We start from the raw sequence: 15542 nt of genomic DNA, 5'->3' as shown, positions 1-15542 counted from the left end.
GGGCAGCAAGTTTCAGGGTGCTGGAGTGAACTGGAACTTGAGAACCTGAGTTTTTATTGCTGCTGTTACCTGGTTTTGCTCAGTATCCCTTGACTCTCATCTTTCCTCACAGCATCACCCCAGGAAACAGCTCTTGGTACAGGGGCAGAGGGAGCTGCAGGAAGGAAAGGGCCTTTGTTTCCACCCACAGAATCCTGGGGAAAAGCTGGAACACCACATTTGGCAGCACTGAGCTGGAGCTCACAGGTCCTGTCAGGGCAGGAGGATGAGCCACCTTGCTGGTCCTCAGTGACAACAAAATGCACTCGGGTCCCACTCACTGCTCAGCTCCTGTTTGGCTCTCAAACTGCCCAAATATCTGCAGTTACTGAGGGGGAGGATGGGGACAGTGAGGCCCAAGGAGTCCCATCCTGCCAGCACTGCAGCTCCAGCTGCTGACATCTCCCAGCAATGATGGCAGTGAGGCAGGTCCTGCACATCTCCAGCAATGGCTGCAGTGAGGCAGGTCCTGCACATCTCCAGCACTGATGGCAGTGAGGCAGGTCCTGCACATCTCCAGCACTGATGGCAGTGAGGCAGGTCCTGCACATCTCCAGCACTGATGGCAGTGAGGCAGGTCCTGCACATCTCCAGCAATGGCTGCAGTGAGGCAGGTCCTGCACATCTCCAGGAATGGCTGCAGTGAGGCAGGTCCTGCACATCTCCAGCAATGATGGCAGTGAGGCAGGCCCTGCACATCTCCAGCACTGATGGCAGTGAGGCAGGCCCTGCACATCTCCAGCACTGATGGCAGTGAGGCAGGTCCTGCACATCTCCAGCACTGATGGCAGTGAGGCAGGTCCTGCACATCTCCAGCAATGGCTGCAGTGAGGCAGGTCCTGCACATCTCCAGCACTGATGGCAGTGAGGCAGGCCCTGCACATCTCCAGCACTGATGGCAGTGAGGCAGGTCCTGCACATCTCCAGCAATGGCTGCAGTGAGGCAGGCCCTGCACATCTCCAGCAATGATGGCATTGAGGCAGGTCCTGCACATCTCCAGCAATGATGGCAGTGAGGCAGGCCCTGCACATCTCCAGCAATGGCTGCAGTGAGGCAGGTCCTGCACATACCCAGCACTGATGGCAGTGAGGCAGGCCCTGCACATCTCCAGCAATGATGGCAGTGAGGCAGGCCCTGCACATCTCCAGCAATGATGGCAGTGAGGCAGGTCCTGCACATCTCCAGCAATGATGGCAGTGAGGCAGGTCCTGCACATACCCAGCACTGATGGCAGTGAGGCAGGCCCTGCACATCTCCCAGCACTGGCTGATTGCCAGAATCCTTGGGACCTGCCTCACTGCGTTCTGTTTTATACTCCAGAGAGTGAATTCATCAGGAACAAGAAAATCAGCAAACTCTAGAAAGCACCAGACATTTCTAACCTGAGTGACAAGCACTGAGCCCAGTGAGGACTGGAACACAACCAGTGACAAACACAGAGGGGCTGGTGGCCCTGGAGCAGCCTCAGCATCCCTGAAGGGTCATTGTGCTGGATCTGAAGCTGGATGGGTTTCAAACCATGTTTGCCTCATTCTGCAGCTCCAGTTACTGCAAATTCTAGAGCAGGAAAAGCCTGGTTACCCCTGCTGCCCAAACCCAGCCCAGCTCACCCAGCCACTGCCCCACCGAACCTGGCCACACTGCCAGCACGTGGCTCCTGCTCTCCCAGCACATCCCACCCCTGCCCAAGGCAGGAATGATCCCCTCCTGCCCCAAACAGCCCAGCAGAGCCCTTCCTGCAGCCCCTGGGGTGTTTGTGGCCACAGCCAGGACGTTTTGCCCCTCTCAGGACCTGCAGACCTGAGGCAGGCCAGGGATCCATCAGACCTCAGCAGCACAGCATCCCTCTGTAGCAGAGGGAACAGGCTTTATTTTAAGTAGAGCAATCCTTTCTTTTGTCACTGAAGTGGAGTTTTAAAATGTCTCTCTTGTAAATGTGCCAAAAATAAGAGCATAATTTATTCATTTCCTCTATGTGCATTTTGTTCCTGGTTATCTTTCCAACTCCTTGACTGCTGTGAGAAGTTAAAAAAGGGAAGAAAAGGAAAAAAGCACCTCTAAAGGTTAAAACTTTGAGCCAATTTCAGCTTCTACATACATTAGAGCAGTGTATTTTTCATTCATTCCTCCTGGTGACATTTCAAGCTTTGTTACAAATCAATCAGCATTTCCAAAAGCATTTGGAGAAGCAGGAAACTATAGTGGCTACAAATCCTACAACATCTATTATTCTTGCTATTTCACTCGTTTGGATGAAAAACATTTCAAAGGTTGTTTTAAAAGAAGCAAGGATTTGTCTGAAGTTTCAGGACAGACAAAAGACTTCTGTGCCATGGTTCAGCAGCAGAATAAACTTTAGCAATATACACAGAATTCATTTCATCATGAATTTGGTCAAGCATTCAAAAGGATGGAGCCTGGAAGAGAGGGAAGAGATACAAATAAAGCAACTCTGTGTGATGTGGAAATACTGGGAAATAGGCAATGTACCTAAAAGTCATAAAAGACAGATTTAAAATGGAGGTTCTGGAAGCTTCCTTCAGCGTGCTATTTATTACCCAAGGCCACAGAATCATTAAAGATGAAAAGGACCTTCAGGGTCATCAAACCCAACCTTCACACCGCATCTCAAAGTGCTGCATCCACTTTTTGAACACTTCCAGTGAGGTGGCTCCAGCCCTGCCCTGTGCAGCCCATTCCAATGCTCAACCACTCTTTCAGGGAAAGAATTTTTTCCCGATACCCAACCTGAACCTCTGTGGTGCAACCTCAGAACCAATTCATTCCAGTGCCCAAGGAGGGAGCAGCTCAGCTGCTGACAGCAGTGCTGCCAGCCCAGTGTGGTGCCAGGGGTGTCCCTGGCCATCCAGCCCAGCTGGGCTCCCTTCCCAAGGCCCCAGGAGCAGTGCCAGGTGTCCTGTGGGGTGGGACACGGGGGCTGCCCTCAGCTTGGAGGGTATCTCCATGGGCACAGCCTGCACAGGGCTCCATCAGGGACTCATTGCCACTGTTTGGGTGGGAAACTAGAGGGGATCGACCACCAGTGAGGATCAGAGAGGAAACTGTGTCTGGGAGAGGACAAGGAAGAGGAAGAAACCCTCAAACCTGCACCCTGCCAGCCTGGAAAGCCCTTGCTGCCATCCACCCATCGGGTACCCACTTTGTACCCACTTTGTACCCACTTTGTACCCAGCCAGGCTGAGGCTGGGTGGGCAGAGCAAACCCAGCAGCCCCGGAGAAAAGGAAAACCCCTCCCCAAATGACACAGCTCCTGCTTCTGCCCAGCCCAAGGCAAGCAGAAAGCAGCTGGAATCCCTCTGTGCCCAGCCTGGCCAGCAGAGCACAGGAGCAGGACAGAGGTGCCACAGGATGGATCAGCTCCAGCTCACAGCCTGGCACTGCTGGTCACCATCCTGCCAGAGGAGGAGGGAACTCTGGGCCTCAGAGTGACATTGTGCTGTGTCTGGAGTCTGGGGAGCACCAGGGATGAGGCTGAGAAGCTCCTTTTGCACAAGTGATGAGCAGCTCTTCCTCATCTCCCGTTTGCTGCCGCTTTATCCCCGGCCAGGGGCTCTGTACAAATCCCAAACAGGACAGGACTGCTGGGAACGTGCCTTGAGCTGTTTTATTTTCCAGCATCAGCCTCATTCCATGGTGATGACAATGGGAAGATGCCAGCAGCTCACATCCCAGGCAGCAGACACAGAACTCAATGTCACAACTCACTTTGTACGTTTTTTGACCAATCACACAAAGCAAAAGCACATTGACAGCAGTTCTATCCAACCACTGTAAGCACAGGTACCTCTGGTTAAACAATGCTTGCTTATTTCAAATACAATACCTGCTTGTGAGCCTTCAAACACAACACACAGAGCTCCATTATTAAGCTTAGAACTTCCCAATATCTCCCTAGATAAACTTTTCTGTACCTTAGGGAGTTATTCTAGACAAGCGTTCGTGCACAGACCATTGTTCTATTTGTCCTCACTTTTCTACTTTTTAGCTAATTTTTCTGCTGACCAATCTCATGGCTGCTGCTTGGCTCTAATCACAGTTCTGCTGTTTCTGCCCTTTGCAGCTTGCCCCAAACCATCTGATTTTATGAATTCCCACCTGCTTCCCAAGCCAGGCTGGGATGGAGCTGCCCCCAGCCCCAGGGGGAGATGGACAATGAATGTTAAAGTGACACAAGGTCTCACAGCAGAGCTTTGAGCTGGAAATGCCAGTTCTGGGCATTGCTGTACAAGGGCCCCAGCCCCATGGCCGCTCCTTCAGCCACTGCCCTGGGATGGTTCTCAAACACCCACAGACAGATATTGCTGTGGAAATCAAAAAAGTTCTGCTTCCAGCATTCTCTAACCTGTCCAAATGGATGCTCTCACATCCCAGGCTGTCTTTGCCTCTTATCCAAACTCAGATGAGAAAGAAATTCCACTCTGCACCTCATGACTCAACAGGAGGGGTCTCCCTGACCCTTTTGGCTCTTTAGTCTCTGTGTAAATCACTTTAAATCAATTCTAACTCCATTTTCCTTTGCAGAATCCATCCATGCAGTAATGAATAAGAGTAAAACTAGCCATCAAACTTTGCTCAATCACACTCTGACAAATTTAATCTCCTTCTGCTCATACCTTTGCCTGTGATTTTTTGGGCGACAGGAGTCACTCATCTGTGACACAAGGTATGGGCACAGCTGAAGCAGCTTCACCACCAGCAATGGGCAAAATAATAATAACTCATGGTTAGGAGAAAAGCTAGAAATTTAAAAACTCTGCACAGATGCCTCTAGCAGGTTCCTGCTTGTCTTTACGGTTTCATCAGAGCTATTTCTGTTCCAGGATGTTATATTTGTAATATTTTTTTTATTATGTAGGAAACAGCTCATTTGATCAATTTGCCCTATTTTTCTGTTCATGAATTTAGTGGGAGGTTAATCATTTCCCTGGGTTTACTAGAAATTACCTGCCAGATATAATTGCAGTAAATAAAACTCGCTCTGGAGCTCAGGCTCGTGTGGCTCAGAACAAATGCCTGCAATTACTGCATTTGTGGAGCACGAGCTCAGCAGAGCAGGAACACGGGCAAGGAAATTAGTCTGGGGTCTTAAAAGGCACCTGAGGACTGCAAGTGCAGCTCCCTGGCAGCTGGGCAGCAAATCCCCATGGCTGCTGTGCCAGTGCTGTCAGTGCTGGGCACTGACCTGTGCCTGCTCCCTGCACATCCCCGGCTGCTGGGAGCAGGGATGGGACTCCCAGGCCTCCACAAAGTGCTCAGTGCCCCTTGATCCTTCCCACATGCAGCAGAGCTCTGATATTTCCTTTGAATTTACTCTTTTCTGTCGTAGCTTGAGTTGCCTCAGCCATTCTGGTCAATCAGGTGCCCCCTCCTGCCTTTGCCACTTGTTGAGAGCCCTGGCTCACACAGACACCTCTGAAAAATGCTCAGGTTATGCTTAAATCATGCAGGGAGGGCTGGGCAGGGGTTCAGGGCACCCCAAAATCCAAGGAAAAGCTGCATTTGTGCCTCCAGGCTTTGCTGTCCCTCAGGACCCTGAGATCAGCTCTGATGAGTGGGGGCAGGAATGGATAATGAGGAATTTTTGCTTATTAAGAAAAAGATTTCTTTTGGAAACGTGCCCCTGCATTTCTCTCAACACTGCACAGTAAAATGCACACACAAGGAAGGCAATTTCCTACAGGTCCCAGTCTGCAATTAAAAAAAAAAAAATCCCTTTTAGTGTCATTCCTAATAAATACTGCTTTTAGATGCTGAGCAGAATGACTGGGAAATACTCAGTGTTCTTTATTGACTCCCTAAAGCAAAAGCCTCCAAATCTATCCCCCAGCAAGAGCCATCTCTGAGGTTACAGATCCCTGCACTCCCATTGCAATAATCCCTTTCACATTAAAAAATAATGAGCTTCTTCTCATTTGCAGATTCTTAAAAGCACCGAATGCTGTGGTCACTTGGCAATAGGAGCATCTCATAAATAGTAAATGAAAACAGAGCTCTCTTACCTTCCCCCAGCAGCAGGGCTGAGAGCTGGGCAGTCCCACAGGGAAGAAGGTTCCTTTCAGGAGGCTCTCATTCCGGAATAGCTGAAATTCCTGCCCAGGGAGGCTTCTTGGGGGGAAGGCAGAGGATTCTGCAGGACATTGAAAATGTTTGTTTCACTATTCCCATCTTGATAAACCTCTCTATAAATGCAATTCTTTCTCGTAGTGGAGAAGTGCCAGAGCTCCTGGTAAAACCCAAATCAGTCATTTTTATGGGGAACCTGCACAAATGCCTGTTTCACCAAAAAGGAAATTTGGGAAGCATCTATAGCTAAGCAGAACAGAGCAGCTCACTGAAATGGGTGCCTAAAGGCAGCTGCAACCAGAGAAATGAGATCTATATCACACGGCTTTGCCAAAAAAAATAGACTTCTCTGTTTTCCCCCCCTCTTCCTAATATACTTGTGCACTTTCTTTTGTAATAAAACCTCCCTAGAACAGGCAGTCCCTCATTATGGATGTGTGTGTTGTGCCAAAGCTGTGGTCCAGCAGTGAGGTTACTGCAATAATGTGCTCAGGACATCAAGAATGAACCTTTTCTTTTTTCTTTTTTTTTTTTTTTTAAATAAATCCATAAGTCTAAAAGGCCTTTAAAATTTAGTATATTTGAAACCAATTCAATTTTATAGGAGCAGGGTGTATAGGAGCTGCTCTTGCAGCCATCTTAACATTCCTCAGCAAGGGATAATGCCCTGTTAAGTTCTAGTAAATGCTTTAAAGAGGGATGATGCCCTGTTAAGTTCTAATAAATGCTTTAAAATACACAGGAACCTCACTGATATTTTGCCATTCTGTTGGGTTTCACCTGGGCCTGTGCTCTGGCATCCCTCATGTACAACCAGGGCCGCTGCTGGCTTCCTGGCATGGACTCCCAGGTCAAAAGCAGAGGGTTTGGGTAGGATTTTGACAGGAACCGGATGTGTGGGTGCTCAGTGACCCTGCTGGGATGGTGGGCAGCCACCCCAGGCCCAGCACACACAGACAGAGGGTCCTTGCCAGCAGCAGCTGCCACGTGGCATCCCCAGGCAGCTCTGCCCAGCCGCCCCCACGAGCACCAGCAGCGCGTGGCCACAGCTCCATCCCACCCATAAAAACCCTTAAAGGTATTTTGATGACTCCCAGCGTTGGGTGATCAGCCAGGCTTGGATTGGTAACTCCAAATCTCTGGGTTCAGCTCTCAGCCCTGCCACAAACTTCCAAAGTTGGCAAAATACATTTTCTGCTCTGCTCTCCATAGACCAGGTGCCCAGAGAAGCTGCTCCATCCCTGGCAGGGCCCAAGGCCAGGCTGGGCAGGGCTTGGAGCAGGCTGGGACCGTGGAAGGTGTCCCTGCCATGGCAGGGGATGGAATGGGATGGTTTTTAAGGTCCCTTGTGGCATTCACATTCTCTGGAAAAGTCCCTTCACCCAGGATGCTTCTCCTGGGAAGCCTCAGAGAAAAAGGAAAACAATAATTATCAGATTTGCTTCTCCTGTGTTTTGCTGCTTTGGAATGTGTTTGGGGATTGTTTACCCACACGTGATTGTTTCATTGGGTTCTGCTGTGAGTTGTTTTGACTCTTTGGCCAATCAGGGCCAAGCTGTGTTGGGACTCTGGAAAGAGTCATGAGTTTTTCATTATTATCTTTTTAGCCTTCTGTCTGTATCCTTTCTGTATTCTTTAGTATAGTTTAGTTTAGTAATCTTTAATATAATATAGTATCATAAAATGATAAATCAGCCTTCTGAGAACATGGAGTCAGATTCATTATCCCTCCCTGCCATGGGGGCCCCTGTAAATGCCATAGTCCCTCCCAACCCAAACCATTCCATGGCCCAATATCAGCCTCTGCCAGGGATGGGGATGGGGGCCTGCTGAAACACAACACAGCCATCACTGATGGACTGTGAGGTGTCTCTGTCCCCTGGGATAAAACCATAAAAACCTCAGTAAAAGCTGGAGCAGTGCAGGAGCTGGAGGGGCAGAGGGGGCTGTGGGAGCAGCCAGGGGCTCCAAGGGCTCCTCTGCTCCAGGATTCAGCAGCACATCCCTGCTCTGCAGTCATTCCTGGAGCATTATCTGAACACAGCACATTCCCTTTGATTGTCTTCACCTCATGGAAAAATATCTTCTAAGAATTCCTGCTGCTTTTACAGAATACTTGTATTTATTCAGTAAAATAATTGGGAATCTGCTTGTTGGTTGGGTGCAAAGGCATCTCCTAAGGCCCATGTTTTTAAAGTGGGATGAGAGCAGCCCCAGAACCCGTCTGTCTCTCACAGTTTCTACTGTGTCAGGAGCAGCACAAAAATGAACCATTGTTTTAAATTACTATGGCTGAAAGAACCCATATTTTTGTTGTCAAAATCTTAAATGGACTCTGCCACAACACTCCATATGTTCTCTTGCCCTAGATTAAAAGATCAGATAAATTCTAATTTCTCCAGCTGGGGTTGTGTCCCCCAGCTGCCCTTTTGGAAGAGCCATGCTCCAGCCTGGGAGCTGCTCTGGCAGAGCTGCCAGGACATCACACAGAGCATGAGCAGGGTGAGAGAGGAAGAGGTGGCTCAAAGGCTTTGTCCTCCATGGTCAATAACACGGGGAAGAGGCTGTGCACATGCTAATTAGCTCCAGTTTGCAGCCTGAGCTGTATAAATAGCAGTTTAATAACCTTGGTGGTGAGATGTGGTGGGAGTAGAGCAGGGGCATGGAGGCAGGGGGTGCAAGGAGCAGCCTGTCCTGCCCCAGCTGCTGCCACATGGGCAAAGCTCAGGCCCTGCTGCACTGCTGCTGCCTGGACAATGAAGCCTCTGGTTCCAGCAGGAGCTGAGTTATGCTCAGCATGGCAGGAGAGCCCATCAGTCCAACCTCCTCCCTGCCCTGCGAGAGCAGGAGAATCATAAAATCCCAGAATGGTTGGATTGGAAGGACCCCAAATCCCAGCCAGTGCCAGCCCTGCCATGGCAGGGACACCTCCCACTGTCCCAGTGCTCCCAGCCCCAGTGTCCAGCCTGGCCCTGGGCACTGCCAGGGATGCAGGTGTCACTGTGATGTTTTATGTGAAATCCCTTCACCGGGATTTCTTCTCCTGGGAAGCTTCAGCTTCTCCATGTTTTGCTCCCCTGGAATGTGATTTGGAGAATTGTTTACCCAGCATGTGAATTGTTTTTAATTAATGGCCAGTCACAGCCAGGCTGTGTCAGACTCTGGTCAGTCACGGGTTTTTATTATTCATTCTTGTCCAGCCTTCTGATGTCTCCTTTCTCTTTCTTTAGTATAGTTTTAGTATAGCATTTTCTTTTAATATAATATCATAAAATAATAAATCAGCCTTCTGAGAACTTGGGGTCAATTCTCATCTCTCACCTCGTCCTGGGGACCCTCCCAACAACACCACAACATCCAGGGGCAGCCACAGCTGCTCTGGGCAGCAAGAGAGAAACACTTTTTGACCTTTCTGATTCAACACTCCATAACCCAAAGGCTTGGGGTGCCCTTGAAGCCACCCAAGGCCACGGAGAGCAGTGGGTGTTGGGCTGAGGCTCAGTCCCAGCCAGCTGGGATGAGCTGGAATCGCTGAGATTCCCTTTGGGAGGAAACCTGCTGCTGCTGCTGCTCATGGAAATCTCTCACACACAGCTCTGCACTCGCTGCTGAGTGCATCTTCAAACATCCCCTCTCAAAACAGGCGTGTAAGGAAGGGAAAATTCCTACAAAGGAGCAAGGAAAAAAATTCCTACAAAGGAGCAGGAAAAAAATTCCCACAAAGGAGCAGGAAAAAAAATTCCCACAAAGGAGCAAGGAAAAAAATTCCCACAAAGGAGCAAGGAAAAAAATTCCCACAAAGGAGCAGGAAAAAAAATTCCCACAAAGGAGCAGGAAAAAAAATTCCCACAAAGGAGCAAGGTCCTTCCATGCAAGGAGCACGGCAGGGTCTCGCTGTCACCAGTGCCAGGAGCTCTCCTCCAGCTCTGCCATCCCTCCATCCTCACCCCTGGGTACAAACAGCCTCCCCCAGTGCCCTGCCCAGCCACTCTCAGGGCTCCCTCTGCCCCAGCCCAGAGGATGCAGCTCAGCTGATTGAATTTGTGCTGGGGCCAGGAGGAGGCTGTGATGTGGAGCTCAGGGAAGCAATCATGCACCTGAACATTTCCAGGTGCCCTCGGGACATTCTGGCTCCATCCTCCCGTCCAAGCAGGTTTGCAGGGTTTATGCAGGGAAAAAACAAAGCAAGGAAAGTAACACAGCGAAGATGTGAGATCAGGTGTTGCACAGCTGAAGTACACAATTCAGTTTTATAGCACTCATGTGGTACCTGCTCTTCACAGAAACAATCCAGGTCAACTTTTCTGGGTGATTTTAATTATCATGGAGAATGGTTTGGGTTGGACCTTTCAGATCATCTCATTCCACCCCCCCTGCCATTTTCCTCTGACTAATTAGAAGATTTTTTCCTCTGACTAATTAGAAGATTATTCATTGGTATCAAAACACCCCATCCAACAAAGTTTGCAATACTCAGCTGATTATTGATAATTTATTTGTGTTTATGTAGGACACCCAGCAGTAACATTGACATTTCTAATGTGTTTGGAGCATTAGACAAACAGAGGGATTTTTGCCTGCTTAGCATTACACATTATGCATCTGTCCTACACTATGCCAGCTTTCCCTGCTGCTGGATTTTCACAGTGGTAGGAAATAACAGGGATAAAGGGATTAAAAAGCAATGATTTTCAGTAAAGCCTTATAGGACATGTCTGCTATGATCTCAGCTTACTTGTCTTCTCTACACCACTAAAACACTCTCATAGTAGACAGATTTATGGCTTAAATGCAGACAAGTGTGTGAAATAAATATTTTGCTTATAGCTTCCACACCCTTTCAGACATTCCCTGTGATTATAATGGCTTCTGAAGTCTCTTTCCAAGAGGGTGATTTGCAGTTCAGAAGTTAAAATCAGGGCCCTCCTCTGGCCTCGGTGCCAGCTAAAGGTCATGATTGAAGTGTGGTGTTTAGCAATTCCAAATAATTGTATCCAGACTTCAAACACGCCAGGCTTTGTCACAGCTGCCACACAAGGTCAAACTGAATTTCAATTCTGTTTATCTTTGTATTAATAGAGCTACAGCTCATGTGAAATACAGTTCTCAGAGCAGTGGCTGCGCTTCCTCCCAGGGAGAAAGGCCATGGGGGCTCTGGGGACTGAGGGACTTCATCCAGGCAAGGGAGGGAAATTCAAAGGCTATGAGCCCTCATTTCACAGACAGGAGCAGTTGCACAGCTCAGCTGAGGCTGTGCCCATGTGTGACAGACCCAGCAGCTGAACCAACACCTCCTGAGTGAGAAAACTCCAGGTTCCTCCTGTGACAGCTCCCTCTGTGTCCATCCCAGCCCAGGGATGCTTCTGTGAGCTCCGGGAACTGTCACCCCCCATGCACACAGGGGACAAGCTTACAATTAAAATGATTTCTGTTAGAACAGATTTACCACTGCACCTGGCCCAAAAGAGTCCTGCCCAGCCCCCAGCACACACACAATATATTCATTAACACACACAGGTCTCCAAATTCCCACCGTACCCATTGACCGTGAGCACGAGATTTTTGTTGCACATCACTGATTCCTTGAGTGAAATGGATTTTCAGCAGCCTCTGATCCATCCCCACGTGGGGGAAGGACAGAGCAGCTGCTTTACCTGCTTCACCTTCATGCTGCTTTTTGCTGAGCACAAACCTTTGACCTTCAGGATGCTGTTTGCTGAGCCCAGCCTCAGAGGCAGACGGGAGGCAGTAAAGGATGGGGCTGCTGTGTTTGGGTTTTCAAATGTGTCACTATGCAGCAAACACCCAGTCAAGATATTAAATATGTAAGTTTACACACTGCAGAGGAATTTCATTTATTTCACACCAAATCAGGAAACAATCCTCAAACCACAATCACTGGGATGTGAAATCCAATGTTAATGCACAGAAATACTGAGCTAAAAAGATCTTGGTTTGCCTGAGGAACACCCAATTAGGGATTTCTCTCTGCAGAGCAGATCTGTAGAGCTACAGATGTCAGCTCAATTCCTCATCAGGTCCAGGAATTCCCAAGTTAATTTCACACTAAGAAGGTTTCAACAAACCAGCCACAGGAAAAAAAAAAGTACATAAAAAGAAATAAATATACTTGAAAAGGAAACTCTTAAAAATACTTAAAAATACTAAAATATTGAATTCTTTGACATGGCTAAAATACAGTGGAGAGCTAAGGGTGAGAAAAGAGGGCCAGAGCTGGTTTTTGAGCTGGGCATATGGGAAGCAGCAGCTGAGGGGGTGGCAAGAAAGAACCCTCTGCTGCCCAGAGAGGCTCCTTCACATCCTGCTCATGAGGAACTGCAGATCCTGAGCTAAGCCCACACCTGGGAGAGCTGCCCTGTCTGTGCAGCACCTCTGCTCCAGGGTTCTGGGAACAGCAGGGGCTTGGCTGGAGCCAGGGCAGCATCGCTTGTGCCATCAGGAGATGCAGAGCAATGTTCCCATGGCTGTTCATGCATCAGCACATGACAGGACTGGGCTGGACAGGAGCTTCATGCTCCGTGTGTTACCACATTCATCTTGCAATAAACACAAATGATGTGCTCACAATGAAACTCCTCAATTGTCTTTAAGGAGCTTTGGCTTTCTAAGAAGCTTTGGGGGGTTCCTTGCAAAGTGATGAAATGAGATTAGAGTCCCTCCTAATGAAACATTCACACGACAGATCATTTGGGGAAAGATACATCAACCACAAGGAAAAGCTTCCCAATTCATAATGCATGAGAGAAGTGGGATGGAATAGAGTGTGAAATGACTGACCTGCTTTAGAAACACTGCTGGGTGTCATTTTAGCTCCTTATTGTACAATTCCCCACATAAAACCACCCAGATGTTCCCATCTGCCTCCACACTGTCCCTACCAGGAAGGGGGACCCACGCCAGGCTGGTTCATTTCTCATGGGACACACATGGAATTCCAGGGAGCCATCCCCAGGGGGAGAACCTTCCAGAACACAACCAAGCCTGAAAGCCCTGCCTGGGGAGCAGCCCTGTGGGTGCTGCTGCCACCCAGACCTTTGTGCAGCCCATGCCCTCGTGGGCACAGCCCCAGTGCTGCACCTGCAGTCGCTCCCAGCAGTTGTGCATGCAATGATTGCACCCACATGCGTAATTGGGAGTGCATTATGCAAATAGCCACTTCTTGACATGATTGGTCATTGGCTTGCACAGTTCCTGTGGGTAATTTGTGCTGTGCTGGTGCCTTTCTGAATAAATCCAGCACATTCAGGCAGCTCTGACAATCAGTGTCCACATCCAAAACCTGAGTGAGGAGAAACCTCAGCGGGTTCACCTGGCTGCCAAAAAGTGTGGGCCACACTAAGAACCTGCTGGCACAACACACAAACTGCAGTTCCTCCTTCTCTGTCTGTCTCACACCTCAGAGAGTGTCATACTTGTCCTCCAAGAATTCTCACTGTTCCAAACTGAGCCCACAGACTTTCTCCCATCTCCCAGCCATCAGGACCTGCTGCTGTCTGGCAGAGCAAGATTTGTACCTCTGCAGTAGCAAGTGTCTTTCATTTCCAGTGGTGCCCCTGCTACCTGCCATTCCCACTTGCCACCAGCTCCCAGTTTGTGTTTCTGGGTAGATGGCACACGAGGATCCCGAGGCACAGCTCAGGGAAATGGATTATGCACACACTCAGGATGTTAAGCAGCTTAATGGCAGGATGTCTGCTCCAGGGAGAAAAGGCAGGGACGTGCGTGACAGGGCACCCAGGGCTCCATTGTTTTATCATTTAAGTTATTTAGACCCTCTTAAAGGTTTAAAGGCCCGCTCCCCAAAATGCCAAGCACTGTACAGATCCAAGCCATGGCCAGGGCAGGAACAGCAGCAAATGCCAAACTCCTTTCACAGCACTTTGGGACAGAGATGAACCAGGAAAGCAGCTGAATGTAAAGACAATGGGGGAATAAGGGGATGAAGCCAGAGAGCACAGGAGGAGAGAAGATGAGAACAAAGAGGCAAACAGAAAGCCCACACAGTGGGAAATCTCCTGTTTTCCTGGGACCTTCTCTTTTAAGGCTGCTTGAGCAGGGATGTTTTGGAAGAATACTCAGTTCTGCCTGATGGGAAGTAGTGGCAGAGGTTGTTCCTCAAGCAGTTTGTGAAAGATGACACAGAGAGGCAGATCCACTGCCCTTCTGCCTCAGTGCAAACCCCCCCAACTGCAGGAGCTCCTGCAGCAGCTCCTCCTGAGCTGCTGGTACCTCACAGCCTGGGCAGGAACCCTGGCTAAGCCATCGACTCACTTGGCTCCTTCCTGCACCAAAACACTCATTTGCAGCTGTAGGAATGAAAGATGTTTTAACGCCCATCTCAACATTATTCTCATTCCTGGTGTTTTGATGTTGTGAAAACTGCCAGGAAATGAAGACACCAGCTTAAGGCTGTAAAATTTTAATGCTTGCTGTATTTCTCCTTCTTTTTTCTTTGCAGGGAGGGTTTAGGTCCATCAGGTTTATGCCTTTCAAAGATGAAGCTACTCTGCTAAGAAAGTGAAAATAAATTCCCTGCCCTGAAACAAAGCCCTGAAGCTGTTCAAAACACTGGGTTTTCCAAGAGGCATCTGCTGTTGCATTATTTCCTCATCAGGAGGATGTGATAGATGAGGAGGGAGCATCCGGATGGATGAGAACAGCCCCTGAGAAAGGAGAAGTGTCTTTTTGGACAACATTGATGAGTTCCTTCTGAAAATTCAATTTCCTTATGTATGAAAAACGTCACTTTTACTGTTACCCAAGTGACCTTCTGGGCTCTCAGAAAAAAAATCATTGCCTCAGGAGGAAATCTGAAGCATTACTGCAAACCGTATTTGCTGCGTATTTAACTTATTGTTAACTCATATTAACAAGTGTTAAACCAATCTTTAGAATAATTTCCTGAGAAGGCACCGCTTCAGGACATGCCTGGAGGAGGTGCTGAGCTCTGCCTGGCATGGACAGAAGGGCCTTTTCAGCCAGGTTGTGCTCAGCAAACTCTGCCCAAGGGATTGCAACACTTTTTGCAGAGCAGGAGGGTGAAGAATATCCCGTGTGCTTTTATTTGTCAATAAAAGCATCCCAGAGTTTCCATGACCTTACTAAAGGGCACAGGGATGAGGCAGCACAGCACCGCCCTGCCACAGGTTTCCTTTCTGTTGGTTTTGTTCATAATAAAAAATCAGGAAATAAAGATTTTACGGTCTGCAGAAAAGCTGATTTTTGTATCACTGCCACAGCTTCAGCCACAAGCTCCTTGTGTAGCACAGACTAAAACTGTACCTGAGATCCAACGTGGGGATTGAGCCAGGGCACCCTGGGAACTCGGCCAGGGAAGTGGGTGAAGCCCAAGGTCGGGAGAAGGAAAGGTGGGGAAATGTGTCAGTCAATAATTGCA

This window comes from Molothrus aeneus, chromosome 12 (assembly GCF_037042795.1).
Source record: "Molothrus aeneus isolate 106 chromosome 12, BPBGC_Maene_1.0, whole genome shotgun sequence".
Taxonomy (NCBI): Eukaryota; Metazoa; Chordata; class Aves; order Passeriformes; family Icteridae; genus Molothrus; species Molothrus aeneus.
This window is presented reverse-complemented; position numbering follows the sequence as displayed.